The sequence below is a fragment of the Delphinus delphis genome, chromosome 4 (genome assembly GCF_949987515.2).
Source record: "Delphinus delphis chromosome 4, mDelDel1.2, whole genome shotgun sequence".
In the NCBI taxonomy this organism is placed as follows: Eukaryota; Metazoa; Chordata; class Mammalia; order Artiodactyla; family Delphinidae; genus Delphinus; species Delphinus delphis.
In genome coordinates, this window is record NC_082686.1 from 79,357,664 (window position 1) to 79,379,033 (window position 21,370).

Sequence of the window (21,370 nt, forward strand, 5' to 3'; positions counted from 1 at the left end):
TCTTGGGCGCCAGTAGACTTCAGCTTTGCATTCCTCCACCTCTCCACGGGCCAGATAGGAATAAGAGGATCCACGTCAACCTTAGAGGAGTCTGGCGAAATCGCAGGCAGGACTCTCCAATCTGCTTAGTAACGGCAACAGAAAGTGCTAAATTAGTGAGTCAAGAAATATTTCTGGAAGAGCTATTCAACCGGAATGCTTAGAGATCCACCCGCATTGCAATAACTCGATCTGTCCTCATCTTTTAGAACACCCATGAGCCCGGGTTTAAAAGAGGACTTCACAGCTCCAGGGGCGGCCAAATAAATAAACAAACACATAGAAAGCTCTCAGTGGCTGATTGAAGTTATTAGGGAGAAAGTTATGTTCTCGATAAGGATGCGATCTCTCTCTCTCTCTCTCTCTCTCTCTCTCTCTCTCTCTCTCACTTCACATCTTTTCCCCAACCACTTTTGGTAGTGAGCAATTTGTCACGCTTCCAAGGGAAGCGACACAGTCTCCTGCACGGCTGATCCATCTAAAAAACACATCATCTGTCTCTGCGGCAGAAAGCCCAGTTGGAAGAAGCAAGTTCTGTGCGTTCAACTAGAAAACACTTCTTGTTCTCACTGTCAAAATAATTCTGTATTAAACTTCTGGGATATGTGACTAATGTGCTTGGAACCTTTTGGAGCGACTGGTTTATTTATTTTAGGGAGGGGAGGGCTGCTGCTCCTGCTGGGGGTGAGGAGAGAAAAAGAGGAGGAAAAAGGATGGGAAACCGTGAAGAACAGGCCCAGGGTCTGCTCAGACCTCACATCGGCTCCCGGGAGCCGGCCCTGCCACACTTCATTATCAGAAGCCAGACAAGGCCCCAGGCCAGGCCGGAAGAGGAAAGAAAAGACATAGCAAGACAAGCAGTGCACGCTTCCCAGAGTCAAGGTTGTCTCACAGTTCCTAAAAAGACTCGGAAAATTAAAAAGTAAAAGCAAAATAAAACACACACGCACCAGAGTAATCCTATCACAGCCCTTTCTAAAACTCATACTCCCTCCCTTCTGCTTACAGGGGAAAAAGCCCCCAAACCTAGAGGAGGGTGCAGGATTTACCCCTTCTACGATTCCTCACCTCCGCAGCCTGCCACTCCCCACGCTTCTATGTCTTCCCGTACCTCTGCTGCTCCCTTTGTCTTGAAGACGCATGTCTCTCTTCCTTGTTGATTAAAGTCCTAGCCATCTTTCAAGACCTTTCAACACCACACCCCCCGGTGAAGCTTTCCCCAGCAGCAGCAAACAGCACCTCCAGGTGATCACCAGTTGTGGGCAACCCAATCTACCTACTCCCGGCCCCCCCCCTTCCATCCCCAGAAGCCAGAATCCCCACAGCAACCACAGTGCGCATGTGCACGCACATACACACACAGTCAAGCCCTTGCAGTCCGAAGTCCAATTTTCCTATCTCAGCATCCCCCGCAAATAGCTTGAGGCCTGCATATGCCAAGCACTCAGGAAGGCAAGCCCATCGCTGAAACTTGGTACCTTCCACACCAAAGCATCTTTAGTAGTAAACTCAAGAGACCAAAAAAAAAAGTCAGCTGAAAAATCTTCAGAAAAAGGCCAGGAATTTGCTCATGTTAAACCTCTAGAATCAGCACTTGAAAACTGCCCTGCTCACTCCTCAAATCCCGTTGTGTGGTCAGTCTCCTCTCCAGCCTTGAGTCAGAAAGTGGGTGGAAGTCTGGGAAAAGAAATGGGGAGGGGTGGCAGGAGGGGAAGCTCCCAGTGGGAAACAGATCAGGGAAACAAATCTAAAACACATCATTTTTATAACTGAGATCGAAATTATCTGCTTGCCTTGTGTTTCGTTTTAATTTTCCTCCAGCTTCTCATTTGTAATACTTATACAATTTAAAAAAAAAAAAAAAGAACAGAAAAAGGAAGAAGGAAAGAAGATGTTTGGAAGTGAAGAATAGGGATGGGAGAGTGACCAGGACAACGACGAAAGAAAGACGAAAGAAAGAGCGAGTTAGTCTGCTTAGGCAGGCCCTCCCTCTGAACTTTCTCTCCAGGGAGCTATTTGGCAAGAGAACTTCAGAAAACAGTTTTCACTTTCCTTCTCCAAACTCCACCTCCCTCCCCCACCTCATTTTAAAAATCAGCTCCAACCTCCTAAAGAGGGAAAGATAAAGTGAGACCCAATTCGCTTCACATTTTATACCACTTAAGGAAAACCATTTCTTGGAGCGACTGCTTTACAGTTCAGAGAATAACCTTCTCTCTCATCCCGTTTCTCTCTACTTCTGCAGTTTTCCTTTCATTCCTGTCTTTTTTGCCTTTCTTCAACTTGGAAGGGGTTCTCTGCCCTCAGAACTAGCCTCATCCTTCTTCCCATTCAAAATATCTCTTCTCTCTCCCTCTCCCTCTCTCATTTTACAGACAGAACAACACACACAGTGTTGTTCCTATTTTTTTCTATCTGTAAAATGAGAAGTTGGTTCTATTTTCAACACACACAGATAGAACAACACACAGTGTTGTTCCTATTTTCTTGCCTTTATTAGAAGGTAATAAATACCCACAAAGTGTAACTTTATTCATTTATTTATTCAATTTAAATATAGCTTAATAAACACCTACTAATAAGCACTCTGCTCTCAAGGAGCTAATATTCTAGTAGGGGAGATCAAACAAACCCACCCAAAACTGTAAAGCAGGGTCGATGGTGATGTGGCAGAAGTGGTGATGGCAGAAGTGATGGACCTCCCCCAGCTCCAAGAACCATGGACGCCTTCCTAAATAATGCACCTGGCACACAACAGAATCTCTAAAAGAAAAGAAATCTGTTAAGGGAATAAAGAATATGTGAATTAGTGAAGAAAGAAATGGATAAAGATGCCTTTGAGCCTGGCCTTAAAAGGATGATTAAGATTTGGACACACATGAAATGAGAGAGCCAACATGTTAAAGTTAAGGGTCACAGCTGCACAGAGGCAGGAGAACGAGGGGACCGTCTCAGGAATGACCAGAAGTCTAGTGCAAAAGGGAAATGCTATCAGTGGAGGAGTTGGAAAGGTACCCATTTAGTAAACAAAGAAAGCACTTTCTATGTAATGGATTAGGACCTAGACACTGGTAAACCTTTACAAATCCTAACTCACTTACTCCCCAGAACAATCTTCTTGCCATTTTACACATGAGGAAACTGAAACACAGGTGCAGTATCCTGCCCAGGTAAGAGTGCTAATTGGCGGTGGAGCAGCCTGGCTGCCAAGTCTGGCTCTTAACTGCTACATTATTACATCTCCATATTCTATCAGTGTCAAGGATAGATCACAGAGGGCCTCAAATGCCAGGCAGGAGTCCATGCTTTGTTCTGTACGCAAAAGGAAACAACTGAAGGTTTGGGGAGTTAGAATAACAGGGTCACATTTAGAGAGAATGAATAATTTGCATTTGGGTATAAGACTTATTGGAGCTCATGAATGAATTACAGACTAAGATGAATCCACCTCAACTTCACTCCCTGCCCCACCCCCAGTCAGTCACGCTCATCCGTCACTGTTTCATTAAGTACACAAGTTTAACAGGATACGCAGTCATTTCTTTCTGTGTACACTCAGACCCTGAAATGTGATTGAAAAAGTCTGTTCCCATCTGCTTTCTGGGCCCGGGATCCCATGGAGCCTGCCGTAGAGGGAGAGCATGGCTGCAGTCAGCAGTGAATGGCCTCTTGGTCCAGCCAGAATGCTGCGAGAGGCAGCATTGTACATGTATTGAATAGTCACAAAAATAGCTCTGAGAAAGGACGCGGGGAAAAAACCTGCACTCTTTAGAACTGACGTGTTTTTCCTCTTCTCTTTCCACCACTGCTTCTATGACCTAGTAAGGAGGTATCACTGTCGAGTAGGAAGAGCCCTGGACCGGAATTCAGGAGACCTGGGCTGAAGTGTCGATTGCCACTTTTTTTTAATGTGATCTTGGACAAGTTCTAGGCCTCAGTTTTCCTATCTGTAAAATGAGAAGTTGGTTCTCAACCAGAGTGATCGTGCCCCGTTGTGTGCGCGTGCATGCGCGCGCGTATGTGTGTGTGTGTGTGTATGAGGTTAGCCTGCCTCAAAAGAGATGAATGTGCATTTTGGTTGAAATACAGTATTTTTTTCATCTCAAATGCTTTAAAAATATTATACAAAGTAGAGCTGAGAACGAGATTGTGGAGAGTGAGTTCAGGTAAAAAACCTGGGGTCACACAGCCAAACAGAATTCCACGAATAAAATGTCAAAGTACTGACCTGTCAAGGGTGGGATTACAAGCGGTTTTCTTTTTTTTTTTTTTACACTTTCCTCCACATTCTAAATTTACAACATGAGCACATGTTACTTTCACCAAAAGAACCACTTTGTTTAATATTAATTTGATTATTACTTAATTTTAATAATAACCGGAATCATACCTGCAGGGAATGTCGGGAGAGTCCAGAAGCTCACTAACAATGTGAGTGTCTTCATTTCGGTAAATGAAGAACAGAATAGACTGTCATGACTGCCCCTGTGGCCCCCGCGCACCCAGCCACCCTCGCACCGCAGCACGTGCGGCTTCCGGGTGTGCGCGCTTCCGCCAGGCTGAGGCCCCGAGGGCGGAAGCAGCATCTCCGGCTCTGGTTAATGCCTGCGCCGAGCAGGGTGCCAGCCCCATTCTAAAAGCTTAGTCATGTGATATCACTCATAGGTGGAACCTAATTTTTTAAAATGATACAAATGAACTTTACAAAACAGAAACAGACTTAACAGATATCGAAAACAAACTTACGGTTACCAAAGGGGAAACGTGGGGAGGAAGGATAAATCAGGAGTTTGGGATTAACATACACACACTACTATATATAAGATAGATAACCAACAAGGACCTACTGTATGGAACAGAGAACTCTGCTCAATATTCTGTGATAACCTATATGAGGAAAGAATCTGAAAAAGAATGAATATATGTATATGTCTAATTGAATCACTTTGCTGTACACCTGAAACTAACACATTATAAATCAACTATACTTCAATAAAATTTTTAAAAACTGAAAAATAAACGTTTAGTCAATATGTCCTCAAATAACAAATGATCTTGCTTAGAATTACTACAGGAGTAAAGCTGATAATATCCAATTTTATCTAAAGAACTTTTTTAAATCATGAAGCCATAAAAAAGGGGGGAAGGGTCATTTTAAAAGACATGTAAACAACCGCCACCATAAAAAATCCAGGCTCTTCTTTCACAGAGTTTAAACATGAGCCTCCCTCCCCAGTGAGCCTGCAGGGGATATTCTGTAACTAGGTCACCGGATTTCACTCTATCACGGTAGACCTCTCCAAATGTTCACCAAAGCTACCAACATCTCATGAGGTTAATTTTGGACAACTGCTGAGTTGAACTAAAAGTAACACATTTACTCAAAAAACATTCAGGGAACGGCTCCAATATTCTCAGCACAGCAGAAGACACCAAAATTAAGAGGCTGCCCCACCCTCCAGAAGCTTACAGAAGGGGAAGAATTATACACACGCATAAATAAGAATAGCTCAAGGTACAATGTGATAAGTTCTAAACGTGCTCCCACTCAAAGCAGTGTGGGGTTCTAGGAAAGAAAATGTTATTTCTAGCCTCTGGGATGAGGGTCTGAGGTAATGTTCCAGCAGGACGAGAAGGGAACAAAGGCAGGGATCGGGCAGACCCTGGTCCAGGATACAGTTCAGCTGGCTGGAGCCCAAAGACCGTAAAGAGTGGCCTTAATTCCAGAGTGAAAGACTGGCATCAGACGATGGGGAGAATTCTGAATGCCAGCCTGGGAGGTTGGGTGTACTTCCACCAGAGCAAGATGCAGTGCCTCTGCGTGCAGTGATCTTGTCAGGTGAAGCCAGTCTTTTCTACGTAGCAGTAAATTCAATCAGTAAACAGAAAGTAAAGAGGCTACCTATAAACATATATCCAAGCTAGTGTAAGTAAGCCACAACAGGCTCAAGAGTAAAATCGTTGGAAGTAATTGTAAACCCACAACTAGAAAACACATTCCTTCCAACGCTGAAGATCTGGTGCCGGGGTGGGGGGAGAGAATGAATTAGGAGGGAAGGTGGCAAAAGTCATGGCTCTGTCTTTTGGTTGCTCCAAAGTGGCTCATTCCCGTCCTCTAAGGCCACTGATTTCAGTCTCTGTGTCTGTTCCCGTAACACCTTCTCCAAAGTCTAAGACACCTCAAAAAAGCATGAATGCGGGGGCTTCCCTGGTGGCGCACTGGTTGAGAGTCCGCCTGCCGATGCAGGGGACACGGGTTCGTGCCCCGGTCCGGGAAAATCCCACGTGCCACGGAGCGGCCGCTGAGCCTGCGTGTCCGCAGCCTGTGCTCCGCAACGGGAGAGATCACAGCAGTGAAAAAAAAAAAAGCATGAATGCTTTGGATGAGTAAATTCAACCTCTCAATGGAATGATAACATCGTAAGATTGAGGGTTCACTGAAGTCAGAAGAAAACATACCACATCAACAAAAGAGTGAAGAGAGGGCTTTTCTGCCCCTAAAGCATTGATTTTGGCTGGACATTAGAATCCTCTGGAGTACTTATTTTTTTCAAATGCTGATACCCAGGGCCCCACCCTCCATTTAAATCAGAATGTCTAGACGGGGGACACAGGGACACAGGCATGGTTATAATTAAAACCGCAGGTGATTTTAACACACAGCCAGGATTGAGAGTCACTGCTGGAAGTTTGGATAAAATGTTCAAAGGAAAGCAAGACAGCAAATAAATGAAAAGAACTGACTGGCAGTTCAACTCAAGCAGCACAGTAATCCCAATCAGGCACCAGCTCCTTGTCAAGGAATCCTCCCTTCGGATGGGGAGTCCAGGGTGAGCTCTTGGCGGGGGGGAGGGGAGGGTCAGCTTCCCCCGGGGCCTGTCAGCGGATGCCTTCTGGAGGGTCATCAGCATCCTGTAATTAATGCAGGTATGTCCCCCACATCAGAACACAAGTCAGGGACACCTGGGCAGCAGGAGCCAGCATTGGCTCATGTAAAGTTCTCCCTCCCACTGTACTAGGACAGGAGGAAGGAAGAGGGTGTGGATCTCAGTTTCCAGACCTCAACGCCGGGACAGCGTGGAAGTGGGGCTAGAGGCTTTGCAGTTAGGTAAATGCTGAATCTGCCACTTTCTTCGTGAACTTAAGCAAGTCCTTATTTGCAAAATGGGAATTAGAATATAAGCCTTGCATGTCGTTTTTCTTCTAAGGTTAAGAATGCTGTGTGTTTGCAGCAACATGGATAGACCTAGAGATTATCATACTAAGTGAAGTAAGCCAGACAGAGAAAGACAAATATCATATGATATCGTTTCTATGTGGAATCTTAAAAAAACTGATACAAATGAACTTATATCCAAAACAGAAATAGACCCACAGACATAGAAAACAAATTTATGGTTACCAAAGGAGAAAGGAGCAGGGAGATAAATTAGGAGTTTGAGATTAACATATATACACTACTATATATAAGATAAGTAACCCACGAGGATCTACTGTATACCACAAAGAACTATACTCAATATTTTGTAATAACCTATAAGGGAAGAGAATCTGAAAAAGAATATATATATATATATATATATATATATATATATACACACACACACACACACACACACATATGTATAGCTGAATCACTTTGCTGTACACCTGAAACTAACACAACATTGTAAATCAACTATACTTCAATAAAAAATAAAATAAGATAAAAATACAGAAAAAAAAAGATGTCTGGTACATACTAGATGCTCATTAAATGACAATGAATATATTATTATCATTATTGAGCAAATAAACCCACCTGAAATTGTCCCCAAAATTGTATTCCATGACCACACCATGAGCTAAAGACAAAAATAAGAAATATATGTGGCAGACAACCAATTTCATCTCATACACCAGGAAGAAGTATTATTTGCACTTCCAGTGACAACTAAGAACCAGCCTGTTTAAACCTAGAATGTAATTTATTGCCCTCAGTCATACCTGTCAGCAAATACAAACTGGCTTGGACTCCAACAGTCATCAAGACTCACCTTTCCTCTATTCACCCTTTATCACACAACAGAAAGACAAAGCTGAAAGGTCTCTGGAGAAGACATGACCATCAGGCTCACTGTGCAAGCGAGAGAGGAAACCAAGGCTGACGGGGACACACAGCATGTAAGGAGCACGTCTGTCCTCAAGAAGGTTGTCAATTTTAATTAAACTTAGAAGCTACTGATGTTCAGAATAGAACTATAAACACACCCTAATTAATGAGTTTACTAACACTTCTTCTCGTAAGACAGGCAGTATGGAAATTAAATGCCTTACTCTATGTGTGCCAGGAACAGCTCCAAAGCCAGGACTAAAAGCCAGGTCTGGGGCATTCCAAGCACTGGAATGGAGATGGGGTCAAATGTTCAGGGTCCCCCAGCACCTGATCCTTAAGGATCACCAGCAGAATTAGTAGATGGCGACCATGGAACCCATTTGTAAACAAATTAACGGTAGATAAACGTGAGGAATTTGTTCCAGTCTGAGCGGGAGATACCTACATGTTGTCTCTCAGTACAGAAGCATAAAAATCCACTGATAGAAGATTTGTACCCATTACCCACTTGGGCCAAATGCCAAATAGCTGAGTGTTAAAAATCAATACTAAGCCAAAACTGAGACTGAAATCTATTACCATCATCAGCTAGATTTCCTTCATGCAAGAATAAATACAAAATTTCTCTGTGTTGAAGATAATTTATCAATTATTTGTTGTGCATGATTGTGGAGGTTTTCCTGATCACGAAATGTTGAGGGGACAAAGTTGGCAATCTTCCTGTAATTTACCTTTTAAAAAAATTAAACAATTCTTAAATAGGACTTTTCTGGAAAGATTCATGGCCTTATGTAAAATTAAATACTGAAACTTAAAAACAATTCCTAATAGTCACTCTTTTTAATTATGAACGCATTCACCAACCAATCCTATAATGATTCAAATTATAATATAATTTAATCTCATAACAATGCCTCTATTACAACTTATATTTTTATAAACACTTATTAGCTAAGAAAGAATATGATGTTCTTCCCAAAGTTACCTCACTAATGTACCCTATTAACTAAGATTTCACTAATCTAATGCTAGCATTTACTATCAATTTCCCTAATTGTTTAACAATTCAAAAGTTCTTAATAATTATTTTACCCATAAATTTAACAACTTTCACAATCACCATTAAATATTGTTGCATTTTGCATACTTTTATATGTCAATAATATAATTGTTGCATTTTACATACTTTTATATGTCAATAATTTGTAGAATTTCAGGGTACAAAACACTTGTAGAAGACTTTTCACTACAAATTACATGTAAAATATTCACCTATATTTGAAAGTAACAATATGGAAATTAATTTGCCAGATATATTACGTGGAAAGTAATATCTGGATATAAGCAACAAATCTGAAATACATGTTTGTTCATATTGCAAATGGTTTTATGCTGATATGACAGAACTTATGTGATGTTAGCACTCAATCGCTTCCTGCACAGAGATGCCCAAAATATTAATGAAGTAGGCATATGGCTATCTTACCCTTCCAAGGGCTGAAGCAGAGATCTAAGCCAAAGAGCATCTTTACACAAAATATTAAAGCAAAAACCCAAGTCAGTGCATCCTTAAAGGCAACTGAGTTGCCTAATTCTAAAATGGCACTTCTAGGGCTTCCCTGGTGGCGCAGTGGTTGAGAGTCCGCCTGCCGATGCAGGGGACGCGGGTTCGTGCCCCGGTCCGGGAAGATCCCACATGCCGCGGAGCGGCTGGGCCCGTGAGCCACGGCCGCTGAGCCTGCGCGTCCAGAGCCTGTGCCCCGCGACGGGAGAGGCCACAACAGTGAGAAGCCCGCGTACCGCAAAAAAACAAATAAAAAATAAAAAAATAAAATAAAATGGCAGTTCTAGATTTTTAGTGTCTTAGCGTGGAAACACAACATGGGGCAAAAACTAGCATTTTCAATACATAGATATCAGAGGCCTGACATGAATCAGATACCGTACTAAGATACCTAGAACTCACAGTTCAGCACAGGAGACAAATATGTACACAACAACCATCACTGTGTTCATAGAGGTCTGGCACAGAGTGTGTGTGTGGTGGGGAGGAGGGTGTCAGGAAAACCTTCACAGAACAGGACTTTCAAGCCCCAAATGGAGGCTGCATGACCTGAATCTATGAACAATCTCTGAGAAACAGTGGTGCTCTAGAATGGCAGGGTGGACAGGAAGAGTGACAAATGTCATGGCTTTCCAGACCTGGCTTTGAGTCTCAGTTCTGTGACTACCACCCTCTGTGACCTGGGAGAGTAACATAAAATATATGAGCCTCAGTGTCCTCATCTGTAAAATGGGGTAGCATCTCTATTTTGAGTGGATGGAGAGATTGTACAAGGTATTTATTGGAAGCATCTAGCACAGTCCCCGGCTGTGGATACGGCATTCTGTATCTTTTTTGCTCCTTTCCCAATATCAATGCACATGCCTAGTACATGACCGCAGCCAAATGGTTCTTAACCCTGTGGTTGAAACAACCAAGATGTTTCCACAACTCCATCAAGGCAGAGGGTACTTTCCCAAGAAGCCATAATAGGAATAACACTTAAGTAAGCCACTCAAACATTTTATAACCTCCCTGGCATGGGGTGGGAGTGAGTCGGGATGTGAGAGTTTGTCTGTGTTTGTCCAGCATTACACAGAGGAAGCAGATGCTGTGACTGGTGAGTATGGCTGAGAAAGACAAAGCCTCAGGGATCTAAATATTTAGGCATCAATTCCTGTTAGAAGTCCTGTTGAGAGGTTACACTCCAAGAAGGTGACTATCCTTCGATAACAGTTGTCCTCGGTGATTTTTTTTTTTTTTTTTTTGCGGTATGCGGGCCTCTCACTGTTGTGGCCTCTCACTGCGGAGCACAGGCTCCAGACACGCAGTCTCAGCAGCCATGGCCCACGGGCCCAGCCGCTCCGCGGCATGTGGGATCTTCCCAGACCAAGGCACGAACCCGTGTCCCCTGCATCGGCAGGTGGACTCCCAACCACTGCGCCACCAGGGAAGCCTGCCCTGGGTGATTTTTGATCCTTCAGCTACACATGCCACATCTTCCACCAAAGGAGAGGTAGTGAAGGAATTCTACCCACTGCATCTGGTGGGCACAAGCTTGTTGGGGCCCTGAGAGGAAGATGCCCATGGAGCAGCGAATATTCTCCTTTAGATCCTCCAAACGCTTTGCTCCGATTCTTCCTTCACCATGCAGTGTCTCTAACAACCAATCCCATTCCAACAGCATCCAAGGCAGAGCACAGACACCGGCAAGCCAGTTAATGCAAAGCTCTTGCTCCCAGGCATGTATGAAAGTGGCACTGAGTTGATCCCAGGCTACCTCATGTATCTGACTAATGCAATTTCCTCCCCATCCCACTACCGAAACCCTGATTCGCTATTTTAAAAAAGGGGAGTGGGAGGTTCCAGGCCTAAAATGTTGAGGACCACATAGATACAAACTGTGCTGACCACACGATAAATTGAGGCCCTGTCTCATAACTGGCAGACACTTTCAAATCAGCAGAGGTAACACCTACTGAACTGGTACAATCTTACTGAACTTGTCCTGCCCTTATAAGGGCACCTTCATCTGTAGTGGCTCTCACCTTCTTCTGTAGTTTTAGAATATATCACCTTCTTAAGAATAGGTGGGCATATCCAATTCTGGTTAAATGTCTAGTCACTGAAATTCATCATGCATTTATTGAGCAAAAACCACGTGCACAGACGGTCTTGAGCTAGCCCCTAGAAGTACAAAGGTGAACCAAGTTACAACCATTGACTCACGTAGCACAATGATTTGCCTTGTAGGCACTAAGTAAAGGTTAACTGTTGAGTGTTGCAATACATAAATATTATAAATATTAATTGTAATGATAAAAATACAGGACTTATTTAACAGTGGAGGACTGGTTTAAAAAGCAAGCCACAGAACAGCAGTCTGCAGTGTGTACACACACACACACACACACACACACACACACACACACACATACAGGATAGAACATTATTCACTATAATGTATTTTGAGGTAATAGGATTACAGGCAATCCAAATTTTGTTCCTTATACTTTCCTGTGTTTTCCAAATTTTCTATAATGAAAATTAATTACTTGTATATTCAAAAAGAACACAAATATAATGTTGAAAATAATGAAAGGGCTTCCCTGGTGGCACAGTGGTTAAGAATCCGCCTGCCAATGCAGGGGACACGGGTTCGAGCCCTGGCCCAGGAAGATCCCACACGCCGCGGAGCAACTAAGCCCGTGCGCCACAACTACTGAGCTTGCGCTCTAGAGCTCGCGGGCCACAACTACTGAGCCTGCGTGCCACAGCTACTGAAGCCCACGCACCTAGAGCCCATGCTCTGCAACAAGAGAAGCCACTGCAGTGAGACGCCCGCGCACCACAACGAAGAGTAGCCCCCGCTCACAGCAACCAGAGAAAGCCCGTGCACAGCAACAAAGACCCAACACAGCCAAAAATATAAATAATAAAGAAATTTTAAAAAAAACAGTTCATTTAACTTTAAAAAAAAAAAGGAAAGAAAAGAAAGCACACTAATAGCTCAGAATTCTGAGTTCCCAAAGAGCTCCTGTATTAAACCTAGATATCTGACACCTCAGCCCCTCACTCAGAAGATGTGTGTGTGTGCACGTGCATGCACGCACCTAAGTACACATTTATGACTGATACCAACTAACCTAAAATATGGGATCCTCTGTAAGATCCTGGTTGGGATGGGAAGGTGCAGGGAAGATTGGACAAGCTCCAGGAGATAGGTGGTCATCTTTCAGAGCAGCTGAAACTGGAATACAGCAGCGCAGTCGCTGATCAGAAAAGCTATTCAAATCTGTAAGATGCATGAGACAGAGAAAACCAACCGTGGTTTCCAGTCCAAGTCCTAAACGGAAAATGCAGGAGGGCAGAGCTCCCGAGCACAGGCATTGCCTGGTCAACTAGCTGCTTCTCCCAGGGGCATTTCTATGTGTGTATTTCGGGGTGACAAGCGGCAATGTTTATATCATTTACGTAGTAATGATTCATGATTAAGATTTACACCTCTAGAGAGGCCAGGAAGTTATACACAGAATTCTTTGCAAGTATGTTATCCGATTGTCAGGACTAAAAAGAAACTGCTGTTTAAAACATACACCTTTGGAAGGGGAACCAAACCAGAAACACTGTAGCAAGGTCAATGAGAGCTGACAACTTCAAGCTCAGAAATACTTAATGACACCTACTACACTCCAGGCACCACAGGTATTTGTAGCACAGTAGGTATTTGTAGCACAGTAATGAATAAACGCCTTCACAGAGCTTAACTTCAGAAGAGGAGGAAACAATAAAACCAAAAAGGAGATATGGAATCCTGCTACTATATGATACAATATTGCAGCCCAAATACACTTGATGGTACAGATCGAAGTATCAAAGCTATTAATAAGTGTAAATGGGTTGGGAGGAGGGGGGCAGTTATTTGTTCCTGATCAAAGAAATTTGACAAATTCACACTAAGAGCTATGAGAAGTCCTACAGCAAAGAAATGTGTCTAAATTTGCATAAGCTGTCATTTCTCAAACATGTTTGACCACAAAAATTTCCCTTTTCATGGAATAGCTATCCACAGATCAAAGAAGGCTAACGTTTAGCAGAACTCGGTTTGCAAAATGCACAAAAATGCCTGTGCCATCAATATTAAATCATCAGGTGAGTTCTTTTAAAGAAGACAGGAGACATTTATTCTGCGTTCTATAAAAATTAACAAACTTTTCAATTTTGACACCTTAAGGTATGAAACTTATTTATTTGGAATTCTTCTTTCCCCAAAATCTAGGAAAAAGAGATTTTGGTATATTTCCCAACTTGATGGAGATTTATGGAGCTGTAAAGCCAGCCCCCCAAAACCCTAAAACCTCTGGGATCTCTTCTCACCTCATATGGCTATGGGCTACAAGCAGAGATGTCACTGAAACAAAGGCAGTTGGCAGAAGTGGGCAAAGTGAGTAAACAGCGTGTGACCAGGTGCTACAGACAACAGACAGAGTCACAGGTGCTCACCAAAAAGTATGCAGCCAAGTTCTCATAATCTATTTCAGGTAGGAGGAGTGGTTACAGATCACTGAAAAGGAGGAGAGGACAGATAATGCCTAAGCCCCTCTTTTGTTTTAAACATCTTTCCTGGTACATATGTTAGGGGAAATGGATAAGAGAGGTTGACTTATAAAAGGTCAAGTATTCTGGATTGAAAGTGAGGAGATACAGGTTTGATTCTGGTCTCAGTCTTTAGCCAGAACCTCTAAATTTTCCTCTAATCACCCTATTCCACTGTTCACCATCATTCACTCTCCTTCACATCTAGTCAAGGTATAGGTTAAAAAGTAACCATCAATCTCAAATCACAAAGAATTGTTTAACTAAATGGTGTTGGGGCCCTAGACAGTCATTTGGATAAAGATAAAATTAGAGCCATTCATCACATTACATATAAGAATAAACTGCAGGGCTTCCCTGGTGGTGCAGTGGTTGAGAGTACGCCTGCCCGATGCAGGGGACACGGGTTCATGCCCCGGTCCAGGAAGATCCCACATGCCGCAGAGCGGCTGGGCCCGTAAGCCATGGCCGCTGAGCCTGTGTGTCCGGAGCCTGTGCTCCGCAATGGGAGAGGCCACAGCAGTGAGAGGCCAGCGTAGCGAGAAAAAAAAAGAATAAACTGCAAATGAATCAGAGATCTAAATGTGAAAAGTGAAACTATGGGCTTCCCTGGTGGTGCAGTGGGTAAGAATCCACCTGCTAGTGTAGGGGACACGGGTTCGAGCCCTGGTCTGGGAAGATCCCACATGCCACGGAGCAGCTGGGCCCCGTGCACCACAACTACTGAGCCTGCGCACCTAGAGCCCGTGCTCCACAACAAGGAAAGCCACCACAATGAGAAGCCCGTGCACCACAAGGAAGAGTAGCCCCCGCTCGCTGCAACTAGAGAAAGCCTGCGCATAGCAACGAAGACCCAAAGCAGCCTAATTAATTAATTAATTACTTTTTTTTTTAAAGTGAAACTATGCAGGTACTAGAAGATAACGCGAGCAAACATCGTGTCAGGAAACGCTTTCAAACTATGATCAAAGAACAGAAGCAATAAAAAAAAGATTGTTAAACTTGTCTATATAAATATAAATGTTGCCTTTTTTCATGACAAAAAGAGAAAAGCACTATAAACAAAGTCAAAAAGCAAACTGGGATAAAATGTTCATAATATATTCCATAAATTAAGGGTTAATTTACAGAGATATTTTTGAGGGAAAAAAAGACCAAAATCCAAATTTAAAAAATGGGCAAAAGATATGAACAGACAATTCAGAAAAATGGAATTTATAAAATTAACTAATATAGTCTTTAAACACAGGAAAAGATGTTCTACTTCATTCATAATAGGATATATGCAAATTTAAACTACACTGAGATATCATTTCTCACCCATCACATTGGCAGCAATTCAAAAGCTTGTCAATACACTCTGTGGTTGAGGATGCTGGTGGGACATCCCCATGGAGAGGAATATGTCACTACCTACCTAACAAAACATTCTCCCTTGACCCGGCATTCCCATTTCTAAGAATATAACCTGAAGATACACCTCCAACATTATAAAAATAAATATGCATAATATTATTCATGGCAGGAAACTACTCAACTGTCCAAGCATAGGAGATCAGTCATATAAAACAAAGAGACAGAAAGAGAGAAGGAAAGAAGGAAGGAGAGGCAGAAAATAAGGCAAAAAGATGGGAAAAAAGAAGGAAGAAAAGAGAGTGAAGGGAAGAGAGAGACAAAGAGAAAGACAGAAGGACAGACAGAAGGAAGGAAGAGAGAAAGAAAGAAGGGAGGAAGAGAGAAAGAAGAAAAGAATTTTTAAAAAGCAAAGTACAAAAGAGCATATATGTTACCTTGTATGTAAGAAAGAAAAGGAAATATGAGAGACACAAGAAGGATAACCAGGAAAACAATGAGGGTGATTACCTACAAGAGGTGAAGGGAGTAACAGGGTAGAAGAAATACTGGAGGGAATAGCACTTCTCTGAGTGTACTTTTTTGTTTAGTTTTAACATTTGAAGCTTGTTAACATTTTACGTATTCAAAAATTAAAATTAAATCAACAAGACAAGGGTGGGAAGGAGAGAAACTAAAATCCAAAGCCAAATGAAACAACTGAACTCAAACAAATTTCAAATGAACAGCATAATGACACTGAGGGGTTGGGGGGAAGGATCGTAAAGAAAAAAGAACCAATCCAGGTAATTCCTAAACACAGTATTTGATAATATACCCTCAATCCTGGGAAGGGTTAAAGTTGGGGGAGAAGATCACAAGCAAACCCTGAACTCTTTCTAGCAGATTTCTTTTGTGTCATGTACAATAATAAAAATAAAATCATTATTATTATTATTATTATTATTATTTGTATACACATATATGGATACACATTCATATAGCACAGGTATGTATATATGTGGGTGCTTTATATATACACGTATTTGCCTATATACTTTTATGTGTAAAATTTCCCAGCTCTGGCCATTGGAAGGGCATAGGACCAAAGGCACCACAGTACCCATGAGCATACGTAGCACTCAAATATTGGTCTCTAACACCATTCTCCACTGAAAACAACCAGGACGTACTGAAGAAATGGTTGATTTCAGAGCTCAAGCAGAGAAGATACAAGATTAAACTAAAATACCTTTTTATCTGAGCAGGTAAATAAGTGCTAGCAACAACAAAGATGGGGACATATCACAAGGACACAGGAGCCAGCTTAAAGGGGCTCCACTGCAATAGTCTGGGACAATATAAGCATCACAATAATTAAATAGCACTAATGAATTATACAAGATTAAAAGAGAAATCTGGAGTCCATACCTATATCTGAAACAGAGAGAAAGAGAAGGGAAGGAGTCTTGCTTAGACTAGACTGCAGAATGTTGCATAATAAACATTAAGAAAGCACTAAATATAGAAAAACATCATTTTGCAGACATCATAGTAAAGACTGGTTTTACAAGAATTTTAAGGAAATTTTTGATGAGGAGCAAGAATAAAGTATCTCCTCATGGACTGCTTAATAACTGCAAGGGGAAAATGGTAACTATATAGTGGAGAAACTGAACAATACCTTGACTCACCATCGTAAACCTCTAGACAGAATTCCTGAGGAGGACACAAAGAAACAGTGGACAAACCCAACATGAGGACTATTATATTTCTCAAAAGGGGGGCACTGTATTCTTCAAAAATGTCTACGTCATAAAAAAAGAAGAAAGGCTGTGAAAATGTTCCAGATTAAAGGAGACTAAAGAAACATGACAACTAAATGCACTGCCTGATTTTAGGCTGGATTCTCTACTAGAGGGGAAAAATGCTGTCAAGTATATTATATAACTGGGCAAGTTGACAAAACAGGAGTACAAAACAATAAAGTATTAAATCAGACTACAAAAAAAGAAAATTCCAGACCAATATCACTGATGAACATAGATGCAAAAATCCTCAACAAAATACTAGCAATCAGAATCCAACAACACATTAAAAGGATCACACACCATGATCAAGTGGGATTTATCCCAGGGATGCAAGGATTCTTCAATATGCAAATCAATCAGTGTGATACACCATATTAACAAATTCAAGAATAAAAACCATATGATCATCCCAATAGATGCAGAAAAAGCTTTTGACAAAATTCAACACCCATTTATGATAAAAACTCTCTACAAAGTGGGCATAGAGGGAACCTACCTCAACATAATAAACACCATATACGACAAAGCCACAGCAAACAGCATTCTCAGTGGTGAAAAACTGAAAGCAATTCCTCTAAGACCAGGAACAAGACAAGGTTGTCCACTCTCACCACTATTATTCAACATAGTTTTGGAAGTCCTAGCCATGGCAATCAGAGAAGAAAAATAAAAGGAATACAAATTGGAAAAGAAGAAGTAAAACTGTCACTGCCTGCAGATGACATGATACTATATGTAGAGAATCCTAAAGATGCCACCAAAAAACTACTAGAGCTAATCAATGAATTTGGTAAAGCTGCAGGATACAAAATTAATGCCCAAAAATCTCTTGCACTCCTATACACTAATGATGAAAAATCTGAAAGAGAAATTAAGGAAACACTCCCATTTACCACTGCAACAAAAAGAATAAAATACCTAGGAATAAACCTACCTAGGGAGACAAAAGACTTGTACGCAGAAAACTATAAGACACTGATGAAAGAAATTAAAGATGATACCAACAGATGGAGAGATATACCATGTTCCTGGATTGAAAGACTCAATATTGTGAAAATGACTATACTACCCAAAGCAATCTACAGATTCAACGCAATCCCTATCAAATTACCAATGGCATTTTTTACAGGACTAGAACAAAACACCTTAAAATTTGTATGGAGACAAAAAAGACCCCAAAGAGCCAAAGCAGTCTTGAGAGAAAAAAACGGAGCTGGAGGAATCAGACTCCCTGGCTTCAGACTATACTACAAAGCTACAGTAATCAAGACAATATGGTACTGGCACAAAAACAGAGATAGAGATCAATGGAATAGGATAGAAAGCCCAGAGATAAACCCACGCACCTATGGTCAACTAATGTATGACAGAGGAGGCAAGGAAATACAATGGAGAAAAGACAGTCTCTTCAATAAGTGATGCTGGGAAAACTGGACAGCTACATGGAAAAGAATGAAATTAGAACACTCCCTAACACCATACACAAAAATAAAGTCAAAATGGATTCGAGACCTAAATGTAAGACCGGACACTATAAAACTCTTAGAGGAAAACATAGGAAGAACACACTTTGACATAAATCACAGCAAGATCTTTTTTGATCCACCTCCTAGAGTAATGGAAATAAAAACAAAAATAAACAAATGGGACCTAATGAAACTTAAATTTTGCAAAGCAAAGGAAACAAGATGAAAAGACAACCCTTTTGCAAATATTTGCAAATGAATCAACAGACAAAGGATTAATCTCCAAAATATATAAACAGCTCATTCAGCTCAATATTAAAATACCAAACAACCCAATCCAAAAATGAGCAGAACACCTAAATAGACATTTCTCCAAATAAGACTTACAGATGGCCAAGAAGCACATGAAAAGCTGCTCAACATCACTGATTATTAGAGAAATGCAAATCAAAACTACAATGAGGTATCACCTCACACCAGTTAGAATGGGCATCATCAGAAAATCTACACACAACAAATGCTGGAGAGGGTGTGGAGAAAAGGGAACCCTTTTGCACTGTTGGTGGGAATGTAGATTGATACAGCCACTATGGGTAACAGTACGGAGGTTCCTTAAAAAACTAAAAATAGAATTACCCTATGACCCAGCAATCCCACTACTGGGCATATAGCCAGAGAAAACCATAATTCAAAGACACATGCACCCCAATGTTCACTGCAGCATTAATTACAATAGCCATGTCATGGAAGCAACCTAAATGCCCATCAACAGACGAATGGATAATGAAGATGTGGTACATATATACAATGGAATATTACTCAGCCATAAAAAGGAACGAAATTGGGTCATTTGTAGAGACATGGATGAATCCAGAGACTGTCATAGAGAGTAAAGTAAGTCAGAAAGAGAAAAACAAATATCATATATTAACGCATATATGTGGAACCTAGAAAAATGGTACAGATGAACCAGTTTGCAGGGCAGAAATTGAGATACAGATGTAGAGAACAAACGTATGGACACCAAGTGGGAAAAGCAGCCGGGGGCAGTAGGGGTGGTGCTGTGATGAATTGGGAGATTGGGATTGACATGTATACACTAATATGTATAAAATGGATAACTAATAAGAACCTGCTGTATAAAAACTGTATAAATAAAATTCAAAAATGTATTAAATCAGTGTTATGGGTACTGAATTTGATAACTGTAATGTGAATATGAAGAGATGATCTTTATTATTAGGAAATACACACTGCACTTAGGCATAGGGGGCCATGATGTATCATGACATATGCAACTTCCTGTCCATCACTGTAGAAAAAATACTGCAGAAAAATATATATATATGTGTTTGTGTGTGTGTGTGTATACACGTATAGAAGAAAATAGAAAGAGAGGGGAGACTGCAAATGGGATAAAATGTTAACAATCGATGAATCTGATGAAAGCATATGGGTATTCTACCATATGACCCAGCAATTCCACTTCTGGATTTATATGTGAAGAAAACAAAAACACTAAATTGAAAAGACACACGCACCCCAATGTTCATAGCAGTATCATTTACAACTGCCAAGATATGGAAGCAACCTAAGTGTCCCTCAACAGATGAATGGACAAAGAAGATGTGAGATATAATGGAATACTGTTCAGCCATAAAAAAGAATAGTTTTGCCATTTGCAACAACATGGATGAACCAGGAGGGTATTATGCTTAGTGAAATGAATCAGACAGAAAGAAATACTGTATGATATCACTTACACGTGGAATCTAAAAAATAAAACAAACTAGTGAATATAACAAAACAGAAACAGACTCACAGATATAAAGAACAAACCAGTGGTTACCACTGGAGAGAGGGAAGTGGGTAGGGGTGAAATACAGGTAGGGGATTAAGAGGCAGAAACTACTATGTATAAAATAAATAATCTACATGAATATATGGTACAGTACAGGGAATATAGCCAATATTTTTAAATAACTATAAATGGAGTATAACCTTTAAAACTTGTGGGTCACTACGTTGTACACCTGTAATTTAAATAATATTGTACATCCACTATATCTCAATAAAAAATAATTTTAAAAATTTTAAAAGCTTATGGGTATTGTTTGGACTATACTTTTTATGTTGGAAATCACTTACAGTAAAAAATTAAATTAAAGTAATAACCACTGAGAAAGAGAAGGGAAAAAAATGTAGCAATTAAGAAGTAGCTCTGGGTTTCCCTGGTGGCGCAGTGGTTGAGAGTCCACCTGCTGATGCAGGGGACGCGGGTTCGTGCCCCGGTCCGGGAAGATCCCACATGCCGTGGAGCGGCTGGGCCCGTGAGCCATGGCCACTGGGCCTGCGCGTCCGGAGCCTGTGCTCCGCAACGGGAGAGGCCACAACAGTGAGAAGCCCGCATAACGCGCAAAAAAAAAAAAAAAAAAAAAAAAAAGAAGTAGCTCTATTTTCTAACAGGATTTGAAAGTAATTAATAAAT

The 21,370-nt window shown here is 41.2% G+C and overlaps 1 protein-coding gene across 1 annotated transcript in view; it reads right to left on the reverse strand.

Moving 5' to 3' along the window:
• LPP (LIM domain containing preferred translocation partner in lipoma) overlaps nt 1-21,370 on the reverse strand; it is a 626,627-nt gene that overhangs the window by 579,847 nt on the left and 25,410 nt on the right. The window lies entirely within an intron of this gene.